Source organism: Pan paniscus, chromosome 14, assembly GCF_029289425.2.
Source record: "Pan paniscus chromosome 14, NHGRI_mPanPan1-v2.0_pri, whole genome shotgun sequence".
In the NCBI taxonomy this organism is placed as follows: domain Eukaryota; kingdom Metazoa; phylum Chordata; class Mammalia; order Primates; family Hominidae; genus Pan; species Pan paniscus.
Window position 1 is genome coordinate 49,228,654 of NC_073263.2, and position 17,770 is coordinate 49,246,423.

General features: G+C 39.9%; 1 long non-coding RNA gene across 1 annotated transcript; it reads right to left on the minus strand.

The window, feature by feature from the left end:
* Positions 1-7,206: 7,206 nt before the first annotated feature.
* On the minus strand, positions 7,207-17,293 carry LOC117975596 (uncharacterized). Its single transcript, XR_004665909.2, has 2 exons — positions 17,153-17,293; positions 7,207-8,075 (listed from the first exon to the last, which is right to left on the minus strand). It is a non-coding gene; the product is annotated as an uncharacterized LOC117975596 (long non-coding RNA).
* Positions 17,294-17,770: the final 477 nt, after the last annotated feature.

Here is a 17,770-nt window from a genome sequence, read left to right on the forward strand (position 1 = left end):
TTCATAGTCAGGCCATTCTTTCACAGGGCTGCTGCAGTTTCTTGGGGGATCGCTCCAGACCCTAGTTGCCTCAGTTTTCCCCTTACCTGGAGGTACCACCAATGAAGGCTGTGAAATAGCAAAGATGGCAGCCTGCTCCTTCCTCTGGGAGTTCCATCCCAGGGGGCTAGTGACCCGTTGTCAGCCTGGACGCTCCTGTAGGAGGTGTCTGGAGACCCCTCTTGGGAAGTCTCACCCAGTCTTGGGGGACAGGATCAGAATCCTTCTTGAAGGAGCAGTCTGGCTGCTTTGGGTAGAGCAGGTGTGCTGTTTTGAGGGGAACCCTTCCTCGTCCAGACTGCCTGGACTCTCCAGAGCCAGCAGGTTGGCAAGGCTGTGTTGACTGAACCACAGAGATGTCAGCTGCACCTCCCTGAGGGGCTCCATCCCAGGGAGAGATCCGAGTTCTTTCCATATAACCTTGGCTGCAGTTGCTGAAATTCCTGCAGGGAGGCCCCACCCAGTGAGGAGGGATGGATCAGGTTCCCTCTTAAAGACGTTTTCACTTTGTTGAAACACAAGGGGAAAAAATAAGCTATAAAGTGTTATGTTTATCAAAGTATAAAATAATGATATCCTTATATCTTTTTCTCTTTTGACAGACATTAACTTCTCAAAGGAAGTGATCAAGATCAATTGGAGAGTGTTCTGCTAATGAGTAAAACATGAAGGACTGGAGGAGGATGAAAAGTCATTCTCTTATCTAGCAAGGAATGACAGGAACTCATCTTAATTAGCATGAAAGGAAAACCACCATGGAAGGGAAGACTTTTAGGGAAGGTGTTGGGGTTCCTACCTTGTTAAGGTAGGAAGTGTAGATAGTCCTAAACTTCAAGAAAGTTAATGCAATGAGACCCTTCATAGTGCAAGAGGTGAAAGGGTAAAAGTTGCCCAATCCCTAATAATATAAATTTGCAAAGAGACCTAAGGAATTGTTTTTTGTTGTTTTTTGTTGGGTTGTTTGTTTGTTTTGAGATGGAGTTTCGCTCTTGTTGCCCAGGCTGGAGTGCAATGGCACCATCTCAGCTCACCACAACCTCCACCTCTCCGGTTCAAGCAATTCTCCTGCCTCAGCCTCCACAATAGCTGGGATTACAGGCATGCGCCACCACGCCCGGCTAATTTTGGTTTTGTTTGTTTGTTTGTCTGTTTTTAGTAGAGACCGGGTTTCTCCATGTTGGTCAGGTTGGTTTTGAACTTCCGACCTCAGGCGATCCGTCTGCCTCCGCCTCCCAAAGTGCTGGGATTACAGGCATGAGTCATCGTGCCTGGCTAGGCATTGTTTTGCAAGGAGCAGACTCCAGTGTCAGTTTGTTAACAGTGCTCTTGGGGCTTCTGGTGCCTTGGAAAATGACTTCAATGGGCCAGAAAGAATTGGGTGTCAAAAGCTGTATCCCTAAGAACTCAAGTGTGTGATACCCTTTACTAAACATGACAAAGAAACAGTGGGTTATACACCACTGAAGACTAACCTTTAAAGATTCTCAGTGGCTTACACAGACCTGAGCCAGAAGCAGGCTGGCAGAATCTGTCAAAATGACTGACTGTTCACAGTGACACCGTGTGGCTGCAAGAAGTAATGACAATATCTGACCCATCTCCATGTTTCCCTCACTAATCGCAACCCTTACATACATGTAAGTCCCTAGAGTTCATAAAATATCAGAAGGCACACTAAAAGGAAGATGCTGTGAACTTCCTCCAAATCTGGCATTAGCGAGTTCTGCTTACCTTGTGGTTTTTGCTGTTGTTGTTACTGTTAAAATGAAAAACAAAGAAGTTACAGCCATAATTGTCCTGTAGTACTGTATATATAGCAATTCAAACTGGAAAAAAAATTTGCAACTCATATCACAGAAAGAGGAGCCTTTTTAAAGATCCCTGGAATCCTTTTTATAGAGGAATTATATTGGAAACTCTGGAACTAGATACACCAGAAACTATCAGTCTGAATCCAAGGGGGCTCCAGGCCCCCAACCTCCACAGCTGTGTGGCTGCCTATGTGGCTGCAGAGGATGATGTATGGCCCAAGAGCACTGCAGAACACTGGGTCAAACCCAGTTTCTGGATGACATAAAACTGGGGAAGAATTTAAATCAGAGGATGATATCACCACATATCTGTGTGCTGCAGAGGATGTTTTTTAAGGGTATGAAGAGGACTAGGTAAGAGTGGGAACAAGATGGCAAGAGTTTCACCAAAGGACAGACAACCTTTTGACAGGTATCAGGTCATAAATAATGTTAGACATCTACACAAGCAAAACATGCTGAACTGAATTTATTCATAAATATAAAGTCTATTCATAAATTATTATAACAGGCAAGAAAATCAATCACATAATACTAATAAGAAATCTCTGACTACCTTGGAAATATGACTATCATCACAATACTCTTAAACACTTTTCTGTTGAAAAGTTGTTTTATACTAGATTTTTTTTCCTCAAATCCAGCTTGTAAAAATTATTTTCATCAAAATGCACTCAAATTCCACTGAAAACTAGGGGATTTAAATGTGTTGTGATGAAATCATGTTTCCAAGCTAATTTTTAGGGAGAATCTAATAAAAGAATTCTTAACAGAAAAGTACAGAGTGCCTGCTGGGATAAAAATGAAGTGAAGTTTCAAGCAACTTTTGAGTAAAAATCTGGTAGAAAACACTATTTTTAACAGAAAATGTGAAATTTAAGCATATTGTAATGCATGTCATGTTTTCAAGCTAGTTTTGAGAAAAAAAATCAGTAAAAAAACAACATTTGAAATAGAAACATTTGGGATTTAATCCTGTTGTGTTTTCCAAGCTAGTTTTGAAGGACATTTTAGTATAAAAGACATTAATAACAACAACAACAACAACAAAGAACAGTTCAGGAATTAAGCAATACTATTGAAACAAAGGACACAGACTAACCCTCCGGAGGTACCCTCAAGTTGACATGAGATTGTCCTAAATATGTCAGAAGTGGTCAGGCCTTTGTGTCATCTGCTTCTCAGCTTTCCCCAGTGACCAGGTATAGAGTGTAGGCTGTCCCCAGGTTTGGGCCAGAAACTTGGGTGAAGCAGTTGCCTTTACCTCAGGGCGATTCCCTAGAAGTGACTGAGCTGTGAGCTGTCAGCAGCCTGGGAAGTGAATGCCGGAGTCCTCTTTGGGGGATCTGGGTAGTGCTTGCAACACTGTGGGCAAAGAGCATCTGCAGGACATTCAGGGAATTTAGGAAGAGGTATGAGACGACACCACAGAGAACTCCAGGTACATCAGAGCTTAACAGTCTCACTAGCTCAAGAACAGATGTCTGAATGAAGATTCAAGTTCTCAAACAGGCAGCAAGAAACTGTTTTAAAATATTTAAACAAGAAAAAGGGAGGGAAGCTAAACAAGGTAACCTTTTTCACCATGTGGAAACTGACATATTCCAACACCACATGCTGTTGAAATACAAGAGACAACTTAGAATAACAAAAGCAAGTTCAATCACAACTTCAGATGAGAAAGTCTGGGATTGCCTTGATGCAGCTGTGTTGTAGTATGTACAGGATGTGGAAGAGAGTTTTTCCTAATTCCCAAAATTTGAAGTCAGCTACCCCAAGCTGAGACCAAGAAAACAACACATAACACACAACTAGAGATGGACACCCACCACGGAAGACTCTCAAAGTTCACTGCCCATCTCTCTCTTAGTCTATAAATGCAAACCTGAGAATCAAAGAAATCATTGGAGGATACAAGTCAATGGAAATGCAGTATTCATTATGAGTTTTCCCCACCCTTCCCTGGGATCCCTATCTCAAGTCAAGCAAGCAACTGGCCAAGAGAATCATTCTACTTGGCCGCCAGAAGTGATACTAGCATTTTATTCTCTCACTGGGCAGTGGCCTTGCTGATCTCTCTGTGTGTCTATTTGAGAAAAATGCAAGAGCATGGGGACAGGGTTGCCAGATAAAATATACGATGTATGGAACTTACTTATACTAAAAAACATGCATTGTTTATATGAAATTCAAGTTTAACTGGACATCAATCACTTCTTGACCCTTTGGCTAAGATCTAGTGCAAATTCAGCTGGGTGTCCTGTGTTTTATTTGCTCAACCCAGCCATTGGAATTGGGAGGAACAGCAAAGCAGAAAGAGCTGGAGGCAGATGAACAGCGGAAAATGGACAAAATTGAAGGTAGCTGGACTTGAGCCAGCTTGCAGATGCCCATGCAAGATCCTGCTGGCAGGTGGATCCCAACAATGAGAACCTGTAGAGTGGATTGTCTGGGATGGAGACTCTGTAGAGGAATCAGAAAAGATCAGGAACCTGCGGGGAAGCTCCAAAGCATTCTACAAAGAACCCACTCACACATATGTCCTGAAAGAGGGGAATGCTTCTCCAAGAGACATTTACTCAAAGCCAGAGAAGCAAAGTAACAGCAGAAAAATGATGAAGATGTCAGACAAGAAACACTGTGTCTTTCCATATCCCTCCACAGCTCCTACCAAGGGAGACAGAAACCCAAAAGAGCAGAGGTGGAGGAAGAAATGAAAGGGCAGGCTCTGCAAGTCTCCTGACCACAGACAGAAAGGGGAAAGGAGGATGATAGAAAATAATCATTAAATTGGATGTCCAGTTGAAATTTTAAGCTGGGTCAGTACATTCATTATTGATATAGGTTGGATGTTTGTCCCTTCCAAATCTCATGTTGAAATGTGATTCCCAGTGTTGGAGGTAGGGCCTGGTGGGAGGTGACTGGATCATAGGGGTGGATCCCTCATGAATAGTTTAGCTCCATCCCCTTGGGGATAAGTGAGTTCTTGCTGTTAGTTCTAGAAAGATCTAGTTGTCTAAAAGTCTGGGACCTCTCCTTTCTCTCCCTCTTGCTCCTTCTGTCACTATATGACATACTGGTTCCCCTTCTCCTTCCACCATAATTGGAAGCTTCCTGAGGTTATCACCAGGAGCAGATGCTGGCACCACACTTCCTGTACAGCCTGCAGAACCATGATCCAAAACAAACTCTTCTTTCTTATAAATTACCCAGCCTCAGGTATTTCTTTATAGCAATACCAGAATGGACTAACACAGTTTGGTCTCTTATAAGAGATGTAGTGGCTTAAAACCACACACATTTACTCTCAGTTTCTATGGGTCAGGAATCTGGGTACAACTTAGCTGGGTGTTCTGCTTCAGGCTGCAATCAGGATGCTAGCTTGGGTTACAGTAATCTCAGGGCTCCACTGGGAAGAATCCACTTCCAAGCTCATTCATGTGGTTCTTGGCAGGATTCCATTACTTATGAGCTCTTAGACTGAGGGCCTCAGTATCTCCCTTCCTCTTGGCCAGAGGTGACCCTGAGTTCCCTGCCATATGGGCCTCTCCAACATGAGGGTCATTCCAGAAGCTGCCTCCCACAGACTGCATTAACAGAATAACTGAAAGTGATCTGAGGGCTATGGTGCTACCCAAAATGTCATTTATGGCTGGAGAAAGAAGCCTGAACAAAGCACAGGTGAAAAAGGCATTGGAGAAAAACATTCAAACATTTACATTTATATCCATCAAGTTCAAACAGCTCTATAAATTGGATAAAAGCATTTACCTTCTTAACGGAGGCATCAATTGAGTAGTAAGGAAGGAAGACAGTGTGGTCATAGAGGGATCTCCTGAACTCATTCTTTTTTTTTTAACTTTTTTTAAAATTATACTTTAGGTTTTGGGATTCATGTGCAGAACGTGCAGGTTTGTTACATAGGTATACACGTGCCATGGCAGTTTGCTGCACCCATCAACCCATCATCTACATTAGGTATTTCTCCTAATGCTATCCCTCCCCTAGCCACCCCCACCCAACTGGTGTGTGATGTTCCCCTCCCTGTGTCCATGTGTTCTCATTGCTCAACTCTTACTTATGAGTGAGAACAGGTGGTGTTTGGTTTTCTGTTCTTGCATTAGTTTGCTGAGAATGATGGTTTCCAGCTTCATCCATATCCCTGCAAAGGACATGAACTCATTCTTTTTTATGGCTGCATAGTATTCCATGGTGTATATGTGCCACATTTTCTTTATCCAGTCTATCATTGATGGACATTTGGGTTGGTTCCAAATCTTTGCTGTTGTGAACAATGCTGCAATAAACATACGTGTGCATGTGTCTTTATAGTAGAATGATTTATAATCCTTTGGGTATATATCCAGTAATGGGATTGCTGGGCCAAATGGTATTTCTGGTTCTAGATCCTTGAGGAATCACCACACTGTCTTCCACAATTGTCAAACTAATTTACACTGACACAACAAAAAAAGAAAAATTCAGGCCAATATCCCTGATGAGCATTGATGTGAAAATCCTCAATAAAATACTGGCAAACCAAATCCAGCAGCACATCAAAAAGCTTATCCACCACAATCAAGTCAGCTTCATCCCTGGGATGCAAGGCTGGTTCAACATACACAAATCAATAAACATAATCCATCACATAAACAGAACCAATGACAAAAACCACAGAATTACCTCAATAGATGCAGAAAAGGCCTTCGATAAAATTCAACACCCCTTCATACTAAAAACTCTCAATAAAGTAGGTATTGATGGAACTCATTCTTTGGAGACCATGAGAACCAGATTTGAAGCCAAGCCTCACCACAGCAAGTACCCTTGGGTTAATTAACACCTTTGAAATGCAATCTTCTTCTCAGTGATCAGGATTGGATGAGCATAGTAGATGATGTATATGTTTGTGTGGGGTGTTTAGCTTATACATAGTGGCTATTAATATCATTATCCTTATGTAGTCCTCTAAAGCAGTGGTCCCCAACCTTTTTGGCACCAGGGACTGGTTTCATGGAAGATAATTTTTCTATGGACTGTGGTGGTCATTAGGTTCAGGAAGAAACTATTCTACCTCAGATCATCAGACATTAGATTCTCATAAGGAACACAAAACCTAGATCCCTCACATGCGCAGTTCACAGCAGGGTTCGCACTCCTATGAGAATATAATGCTGCAGCTGATCTGACAGGAGGCAGAGCTCAGGCAGTAATGCTCACTCACCCACCACTCACTCCTTCTGTGTGGCCCAGTTCCTAACAGGCCACAGACAGTACTGGTCCATGGCCTGGGGGTTGGGGACCCTTGCTCTACAGTTCATCTATGCAACATTAGTGACTGACAGAACCCAAAGGCAATTGTCCTTATTTTTATTTTAAAGAACAAACATGGCAGAAGTCACAACAGTCATTTATACATATGTAAGTACAGATTTTTAGATTGTACCTGAATTTTGTCTAGGTAAGTAATTTTGATAAACTAACTCTCTGCTCAGTGACCTGAACTTTCACATAGAAAGTGAAAAAGCAGTCTGCTGACATCTAGGCAGAGAGCTCTGCATGAAATGAAATATCACCTGTGTGTATCCTCCCATAAAGCATCACAGGGTCAAGGTGCCAGGAGAGAAACCAACACAGTCATGAACAAGTAGAGTTTCTTCACTCACCAGCAAGAGCCTCTCCCTTGAAGCAACATTGCAACACTCTTTGCCCCATAGTTCAGAATAAAAGAAAAAATACAAAAGGGCTTTTATAAAAAAGATTTATTTTACCTCCTAAACAGGAGACTTTGGGGCTCATACCAGCAGCTTCCTCCTCGTCTTGCATCATCATCACCACGACCATCACCACTACCACCATCACCACTATTAGTTACTGAGGTTTCCCCTTGTATATTATTTATCTATTGCTTATACAGACTATGCTAAAACCTAGCAGCTTAACAGTTTAAAACAACAGATGTTTATCATCTCACATAGTTTCTGAGAGTTAGGAATTTTGAAGTCATTTATGAGGTTCTTCTGGTTCAGGGGCTATCATGAGGTTGCAGTCAATCTGTCCATAGGGTAGGGGGGACAGGCTACAGCAATCCGAAAGCTCAACTGAGACTGGAGGATTCACTTCCAAGTTTAGATAGGTGACTGTTGATTGGAGACTTCAGTTCTTCATCATGTAGGCCTCTTCATAGAGCAATATGGAAGCTGGCTTTCCTCAAAGCGAATAATTCTAGAGAAAGTGAACAAGGCAGAAGTAACAGTGCCTTTCCATGACCTATTCTCCAAAGTGTTCGCCATCACTTCCACTTCTATCTGTTTCTTAAAGGCGGGTCACTAAATCCAGCTCACACTCAAGGGGAGAGGAATTAGGCTTTAACTCTTGAAAGAAGAAGTATCAGAGAATTTTTGTATATATTTTTATAATTCCATGTTATTTGGACTATGGTAAACATGATACATATATTTCCTAATGCGAAAGAAGTTATTTTGTTCATGCAACAAACATGTTGGATGCCTCTGTTCATGCAATAAACTTTTACTGTAGTCTTTACCTCCCCAGGAGTGAGTTCTGAGTGCCTGCTCTGTACAGGAGTTTTAACCCTTGATGGTTCTTTTAACTAGCCTATTATTTTCCTTATGGTACCTGTGAGGGTCTCTTCCTACAGACTTGCAATAGCATCTTCTTGCTTTTGTCCACAAAAACATCCCCACACTTAAATTTATTTCAAGCCAACTTAACTCATTATAAACTAGTACTTTAAGTCTGCACTTACATATAACATTTATAATTTAACCACTGTCTGCAGCAGAGACATAATACAACATACATAGTGGCTATTATTATCACTATCTTTATGCAAGTTGGTATCTTCTCAAAAATTTAAACACAGAGTTTCCATATGAACCTGAAATTCCACTCCTAAGCATATAACCAAGAGAAATACATATGTATATTCACACAAAAATCTGTAAATGAATGTTTATAGCACACTATTTACAATAAACAGAAAAGTGAAAACAAATTAAATGTCTATCAGCTTAAGGAAGAAGACAAAGATGGCCACTCTTACCACTTCTATTCAACATAGAACTGGAAGTCCTAGCCAGAAAAATTAGGCAAGAAAAAAAAATACAATGGATCCAAATAGGAAAGGAAGAATTAAAATTATCTGTTTGCAGATGATATGGTGTTATATATAGAAAGCCCTAAAGAGTATACCAAAAAACTGTTAGAACTAATAAATGAATTCAGTAATGTCACAGAATACAAAATCAACATACAAAAAATTAGTAGTGTTTTTATACACTAACAACGAACTATACAAATGAGAAATTAAGAAAACAGTCTCATTTAAATCAATATCAAGAAAAAAACAGGAATAAATTTAATGAGGTAAAAGATCTGTATACTTAAAACTATAAAATGTTGATGAAAGAAATTGAAGAATAAATAAATAATTGGAAAGATATCATGTGTTCATGGATTGGAAAAATTGAAATTGTTAAATTGTCCATACTACCCAAAGTTATCTACAGATTCAATGCAATCCCTATCAAAATGGCAATGGCATTTTTCACAGAAACAAACAATTCTAAAATTTGTATGGAATCACAAAAGATTCTGAAGAGCCAAAGCAATCTTGAGCAGAAAGAACAAAGCTGGAGGCATCAAAGTATCCAATTTCAATATACACTACAAAGCTATGGTAATCAAAACATCATAGAACTGGCACAAAAGCAGACATATTAACCAATGGAACTGAATACAAAGCTCAAGAATAAATCCATGCATTTAAGGTCAATTGATCTTTAACAAAGTTGCCAAGAGTTCATAATACAGAAAGGACACCCTCCTCAATAAATGACGTTGGGAAAACTGAAAATCTACATGGAGAAGAATGAAATGGGACCCTTACCTCAAACCATATAAAATATCAACTCAAAAGTGAATTAAAGACTTCGATGTAAGACCTGAAACAGTAACACTACCAGAAGAGAACATAGGGGAAAAGCTCCACGGCATTAGTCTGGGCAATGATTTCATGGATATAACCCCAAAAGCACAGGCAATAAAAGCAAACATAGACAAATGGGATTATATCAAATTAAAAGGCTTCTGCACAGAAAAAGAAAACCAAGAGACAACATACAGGGTGGGAGAAAACGTTTGCAAACTACATACCTGATAAGGGGTTAATATCCAAAATACATAAGGAATGCAAGCAACTCAATAGAAAGAAAACAACCCAGTTTAAAAATGGGCAGAGGACCTGAATAGACATTTCTCAAAAGAAGACATACAAATGACCAACAGGCATATGTAGAAATGCTCATCATGACTAATTATCAGGGAAATGCAAATTAAAACCACAATGAGCTATCACCTCCCACCTGTAGAATGACTATTATCAAAAAGATAAGAAGTGTTGGTGAGGGTGTGGAGAAAGGGAACCTTTGCACACTATTGGTGGGAATGCAAATTAGTAGAGCCATAACTGAAAACTGTATGGGCATTCCAAAAAAATTAAAACTAGAACTACCATATGATCCAGCAATCCCACTGCTGTATACACATCCAAAGGAAATGAAATCAGCATGTTGAAGAAATATCTGCACTCCCATGTTCATCACATTACTCACCATAGCCAAGACATTAAATCGACCTAAGTGTCCATCAACAGGTGAACATATAAAGAAAATGTGATGTATATATAACATATATATAATATATACAGATATAGGAATATTATTCATCCTTTAAAAAGAAGGAAATCTTGTCATTGTAACAGCATGGATGAACCTGGAGGACATCATGCTAAGTGAAATAAGCAAGACACAGAAAGACAAATACCTCATGATCTCACTTATATGTAGAATCTAAAAAAAAACTGAACTCCCAGAAGCAGAGAATAGAATGATAGTTGCCAGGGTCGGGGGGGTGAAGGATAGTGGGAAACAGAAAAATATCAGTCAATGGGTACAAAGTTTCACTTAGGATAGTTCCACAGATCTATTATACAGCATGGTAACTATAGCTAATATTAATATATTGTATGCTTGAAAATTGCTGAAAGTAGATCTTAAATATTCTCACCACAAAAAAAAACTTTGTGACATGATTGATATGTTAATTTGCTTGTTTAAACCATGTCACTATGCATACATATATCAAATTACATTGTATGTGATAAATACTGCATATATCATTTTTATTTGTCAATTACACCTAAATAGAGCTGGGAAAAAATAAATGTCTAAAAACAGATGAATAGATCAACAAAATGTAGTATATGCCTCAACAAAATGTAATATATGCATGATATGGTTTGGCCGTGTCCCCACCCAAATCTCAACTTGAATAGTATCTCCCACAATTCCCATGTGTTGTGGGAGGGACCCAGGAGGACGTAACTGAATCATGGGGGCAAGTCTTTCCCATGCTATTCTCATGATAGTGAATAAGTCTCATGAGATCTGATGGGTTTATCAGGGGTTTCCACTTTTGCTTCTTCTCTCATTCTCTCTTGCTTCCACCAGCAAGAGAATGCCTTTCGCCCTCCACCATGATTGTGAGACCCCCTCCAGCCATGTGGAAGTGTAGGTCCAATTAAACCTCTTTTTGTTCTCAATTTTGGGTACGTCTTTACCAGCAGTCTGAAAACAAATACAGTAAATTGGCACCAGTAGAGTGGGGTGTTGCTAAAAAGATACCTGAAAATGTGGAAGGGACTTTGAAACTGGGTAACAGGCAGAGCATGAAACAGTTTGGAGGGCTCAAAAGAAGACAAGAAAATGGGGGAAAGTTTGGAAGCTCCTAGAGATTTGTTTAATAGCTTTGACAAAAATGTTGATAGTGATATGGACGAAAAGGTCTGGGCTGAGGTGGTCTCAGATAGAGATGAGGAATTTGTTGGGAACTGGAGCAAAGGTGACTCTTGTGTTTTAGCAAAGAGACTGGTGGCATTTTGCCCCTGCCCTAGAGATTTGTAGAACTTTGAACTTGAGAGATGATTTAGGATACCTGGTGGAAGAAATTTCTAAGCAGAAAAGCATTCAATAGGTGACTTGGGTACTGTTAAAGGTATTCAATTTTAGAAGGGAAACAGAGCATAACAGTTCAGAAAGTTTGCAGCCTGATGATGCAATAAAAAAGAAAAAACAATTTTTTGAGGAGAAATTCAACCCAGCTTCAGAAATTTGAATAGGTAGCAAGGAGCCTAATGCTAATCCCCAAGACCTTGGGGAAAATGTCTCCAGGCTATGTCAAAGACCTTCACAGCAGCCCCTCCCATCACAGGCCTGGAGGCCCAGGAGGAAAAAATGGTTTCATGGGCCAGGCCCAGGGTCCCCATGGTATGTGCAGCCTAGGGACTTGGTGCCCTGTGTCCCAGACACTCCAGCCATGGCTGAATGGGGCCAACTTAGAGCTTGGGCTGTGGCTTCAGAGGGTGGGAGCCCCAAGCCTTGGCAGCTTCCATGTGGTGTTGAGCCTGTGGGTGCACAGATGTCAAGAATTAAGGTTTGGGAACCTCTGCCTAGATTTCAGAAGATGTATGGAAACCCCTGGATGTCCAGACAAAAGTGTGCTGCAGGGGCGGAGCCCTCATGGAGATCCTCTGCTAGGGAAGTGCAGAAGGGAAATGTGGGGTCAAAGCCCCCACAAAGAGTCCCTACTGGGGTACTGCCTAGTGGAGCTGTGAGAAGAGGGCCACCGTCCTCCAGACCCCAGCATGGTAGATCCACTGCTAGCTTGCACGATGCACCAGGAAAAGCCACAGACACTTAATGCCAGCCCATGAAAGCAGTCAGGAGGGAGGCTCTACCCTGCAAAGCCACAGAGGCTGAGCTGCCCAAGACCATGAGAACCCACCTTTTACATCAGCATGACCTGGATGTGAGACCTGGAGTCAAAGGAGATTATTTTGGAGCTTTAAAATTTGACTGCCCCGCTGGATTTCAGATTTGCATGGGCCCTGTAACCTCTTTGTTTTGGCCAATTTCTCCCAATTGGAAAGGCTGTATTTACCCAATACTTGTATTCCCATTTTATCTAGGAATTAACTAGCTTGCTTTTGATTTTACAGGTTCATAGGCCAGAAGTGACTTGACTTGTCTCAGATGAGACTTTGGACTGTGGACTTTTGGGTTAATGCTGACATGAGTTAAAATTTTGGGGGACTGTTAGGAAGGCATGATTAGTTTTGAAATGTGAGGACATGAGATTTGGAGGGGCCAGGGGTGGAATGATATGGTTTAGCTGTGTCCCCACCCAAATCTCAACGTGAATTATATCTCCCAAAATTCCCATGTGTTGTGGGAGGGACCCATGGGGGCATAATTGAAACATAGGGGCTTGTCTTTCCCATTCTATTCTCATGATAGTGGATAAGTCTCACAAGATCTGATGGGTTTATCAGGGGTTTCCACTTTTGCTTCTTCTTTCATTCTCTCTTGCTGCCGCCATGTAAGAAGCACCTTTCACCCTCCACCATGATTGTGAGACTGTCCCCAACCATGTGGAACTGTAAGTCCAATTAAACATCTTTTCGTGCCCAGTTTTAGGTATATCTTTATCAGCAGCATGAAAATGAACTAATACAATGCATAAAATAGAATATTATTCAGCAATTGAAAGTAATTAAGTGTTGACACATACTACAACATGGATGAACATTGGAAACATCATGCTAAGTGAAAGAAGCCAGTCACTAATGACCACATATTGTATGAGTCCATTTATATGAAATGTCCAGAACAGGCAAATCTATAGAGACAGAAAGTATATCAGTGGTTGTCTAGGGTTTAGGGGCAAGGGAGGAGTTGGATGGAAATAAGGAGTGACTGCTAATGAGTACAAGATGATGAAAATGGCCCCAAAATAGATAGTAATGATAGTTGCACAACTGTGAATATATTAAAAACCATTAAAATGTACACTTTAAATGGTGAATTGTATGGTGTGTGAATTACATCTCACAGATGTAATTAGAGCTCAGTTGAGCTGTTAAAAAATTTAAAATAAAAGATGAATGTAATGGTATAAGACCAAAAGGCAATATATATTAATATGTATTGTAGTCAGTTTATAAGACACTGAGCACCTGGTGTGTGCAAACCACCATCAGTAAAATTATGAAAAAATTTACAGTGCATGTTAAAAATAATTCATTCCATGATACTATATGAGTAGTTCAATGCATGCTATAGATGCCTAATAAACGAAGAAAAGGTTACTAACATTTCTTTTCTGCACAGGCACTTCTTCAGCTTTTTAAGTGAAGGAGAGAAATCACGTTGCATAAAATTAAAATGCTAATTGCTCAGCCTTAGCTGTATTTTGTAAAGAAGGTAAATAAACACAAGACTGTGATCAGAATCTATGGAAATCCTCAGAGAATATCAGAAGCAAATGAGCTGCTGGAGGATGTTTCCATACAGAATTAAACACTACCCTTTCAAGACTAACAATTGATTTATTTATAATTGCAGACTATTAGTTGAAAAGGCTAAAAATTACTTCAAATTTAAGAATTTTCTAAAATTTTAGCTTTTACCTACTATCTCACAGTGAAAAAATTATTAGTTGAGAGACTTCACCTTGAAAGATGAGAAAATGAGGTGATTCATTCTCATTCTAATAATGAAGTAAAAACATCCCCTATTCAATGAGCATCTGAAATAGCCAATCCCCAAAGAAACTAAAAATTATGTTCAGTAACAACACATTATTTAACTCACCAGGGCATTTTGAGATAACACAGTGTAACTGAGATCTGTGCAAGGAAATTTGTCAGGCGAAAGCGTTTCTTCCTTAAGAAACACCTTTGGCAACCGAGATGGCAAAAAATGCATGTAAAATTGTGAGCATGTTTAGAGAATGACCCTGACTGATTCTGTAACTCTGTACAGATTAGTTTCCTTCCAGATCTTTAGTGGGGGCATTTCCAAAGGCTTCAAGCCAGATAGATGGCTTGATGGGAGAAGGTAGAAGTTTTAAATTTTTATATATTTCATATGTATTTATGTATAAAATATATAATTTATATATTTATAAATATTTTTCTATTTTTATCTATATATTTTTAATTTACTTATAATTTTTACATATTTATATTTACAACTTATATATGTGTGGGTGGGTGGGTGTGTATGTATGTGTATATATATTTGTGTGTGTGTGTGTGTATATGCATATGTCTCCAACACATCCTAGGTAAATTTTGAGTGGGGAAAAAGTCATAACATAAAGCTGGCTGTGCTTTTTGACCCACTAAGTCAGCACTTAATTTTCCCCTGAAAGTTTCTCAAACACCCTCATGTTAGCTTTTCATTTCACACATCCTCTACGGGAGACAGGAAGGAAAAGACTCAGCATCCCCTTTGTCACATGTGCTCATGGGTTATCTGAGATGCAAAATAAATGGGAGGGGACTACCATATTGTCTCTCTATAATTTCATATTTGCAATTTTACCTAAGCAGTGACTTTGCTAAAAACCTTTTTAAAGTACTCCATTTCTAGGTGAGAACTGCCCTCACCCCTGTATCAACTGCTATAAACACCTATACTACTCAGTCATTTGATGTCTTTAATTAGCACCCCTCTGAGATTCACAAGACTGAGGTGCTCATACACATACAATACATAAAAAAGATCTAACTGGACTGTAAAGTAGGCAATAATTGGTTTCTGTCTCCCATGGGAGTGCAGCCCCCAGTGTACTTCATGAGTAAGTGTGAACAGCACCCTACTTTGAGGGTCTCCGAAGCCTATTTTACTCTGTGCCCAGCACCTTCCCTGCACTGGCTACAATTTAGTCTACATGTCCCACGATGACTCCCTGCTGCATGTACATTTCCAGGGTTTTCCTTGCTGTTTCTGACAAGTGATCACAGCAGCAAAGAGTATTAAATTTAAAATTATTAGGGATTCTTTTTCCTACCACCTTGAAACTACTTAACCTGAACATTTCTTAGGATAAGCTCAGAGTAAAACTCACCATTCCCTAATTCTGCAAAGAGAGACTCTGTTCTGAACAAGTTTTGTAAGGAAGGAAAAAAGAAAAAGAAATAAATTATTATTAAGCCTGTAAATGCCCGGCACTTTAAAAACAGGCATAGAAAAAAGTAAGGGTGTATGCCAAAATGATAGAAGTGATTATCTCTATGCAGCAGGATAAGAGGACTTTTTTATTTTCTTCTATGACTGAGCAGTATTTTCTAAATTTTCTATGAAAAAAATGTATTTTGAAGTAAAATTTTTAAATGGAAGGGAGGGGAAGATTCCAGATAATAAAAGGAATTCTCACTTGCTCTCCCTAAAAATAATCACACTAGCTTTTTATTGTCTTTTTACCAGCTTTTCTCCTAACTGATGTGGATGGGAAACAGACGACGTTAACTAAAACTATTACAAATTTATTTGCTGTTTTTAATCCTGGTTTTACTTTGTTGGATGATTCTTTAGACACCTAAAGCCTTCCTGCTCTTCTCTTCAATTCCTGTAGGGGGAGTCACCCAGGCTACTCCCTCCCTGTGTTCTTGGTCCTCCCCTGAACCAGGAAAGGGTTCCCCTTACAAGAAGTATCAGGAACTCCACACTACATTTGCAGTCTCCTCAAGCCCCTGGAAAATGCCCCCACCCCATCCAGTGAGGGGTTTATATCTCAAATGCCAGAGAAGCTCTAAAGGGGAATCTCCCTATACACACAATTTCAGCCTCCTCAAAGTTCACAGGAATGATGGTCACTTCAAGCCACTGTCCCACTCATGTGAAAGAATTGGATATCCAGGGATCTTCTCATGTGGGCTTGCTCTTGTACTCCCAAAGAAAGAGAATTTAGCACCTGTTCCAACAAAACTTTAAACAAGCCAGTGTTAATCTACAGGGAAAAGACCAGGAGGAAAGAAGAATGAAATGAACATTATTTAGAAACCTTCTATTAAGACTGCAGAAAGCTATTTTATCTGAAGACAGGAACCTCCCTGGGTTGGGGGCAGACTCCTGGGTACCACCATACCTAATATTTCAAATGGAGTCCCCTACAGCTTAAGTAGGACACAGACTAATTAAAACTCTGAAAAGAAAAAACAACCAAACTATGCCAAGATTAAACAATATCTATAAGGAGAAACTTGGGAGGTACTAATCTCTCTAATAGGAAAACGGAATAAATCCTTGGCAAGGTAATACTTTCAGTGAAGAAAGTAAATTATTCAAAAAAAACCTAAGGAAATTTTAGGATTCTAGCTGGAGAAAAAAGAAGACCTTAGTTCTAGAGAAAGCCGGGTTGAGGCCGCTACTTACTGAAGTTCTTTGTAGCAAGCAGAGACAACATAGCCTACGTTCTCATCCCAGAAGATATCAGGTGCCCTCAAAGTAGGGTCTTCTCCAGAGAAAGAAGTTTTGAAGAATTACAGGTCTAAAGACCCTAATCCCAACCCCTTGGCACCCGGTATGTTTTAGAATTCTGAATTGTGGGGATTTTAGGAAAGAAATCTGGTGCATAATTAACAATATTATATAACTTCTGCAGTGGGATCTGGGGCAACACCCCGTTAATCTTTCTTAAGCAAAACATACGAAGATCCACACTAAGTGGGACAAATAAAGGATATACATAAATAGACTCACATCAGTTCAAGTTTTGCTGCCAGAAAAGTTGTGGAAAAAAGAATTCAATTTTATGAGGTTTTTGGATTTCAGAAATGTGACTCAGGGATTATGGACCTGTACATTTTTTAAATGTCTGTCTTTCCCAGCAGAGACTGAGATCAATGCTTTATTTATCTTCCCCAGTTTCTAGATTATGACTGGTGTTCAGTAAACATGTTGGATTTAATTGATTAATTCTCGGGCTGTGAGCCTCTCTCCCATTTGCTAGTGGCTGTTCCCTAACGAGCCACTGGACACCCATGGAGGGCC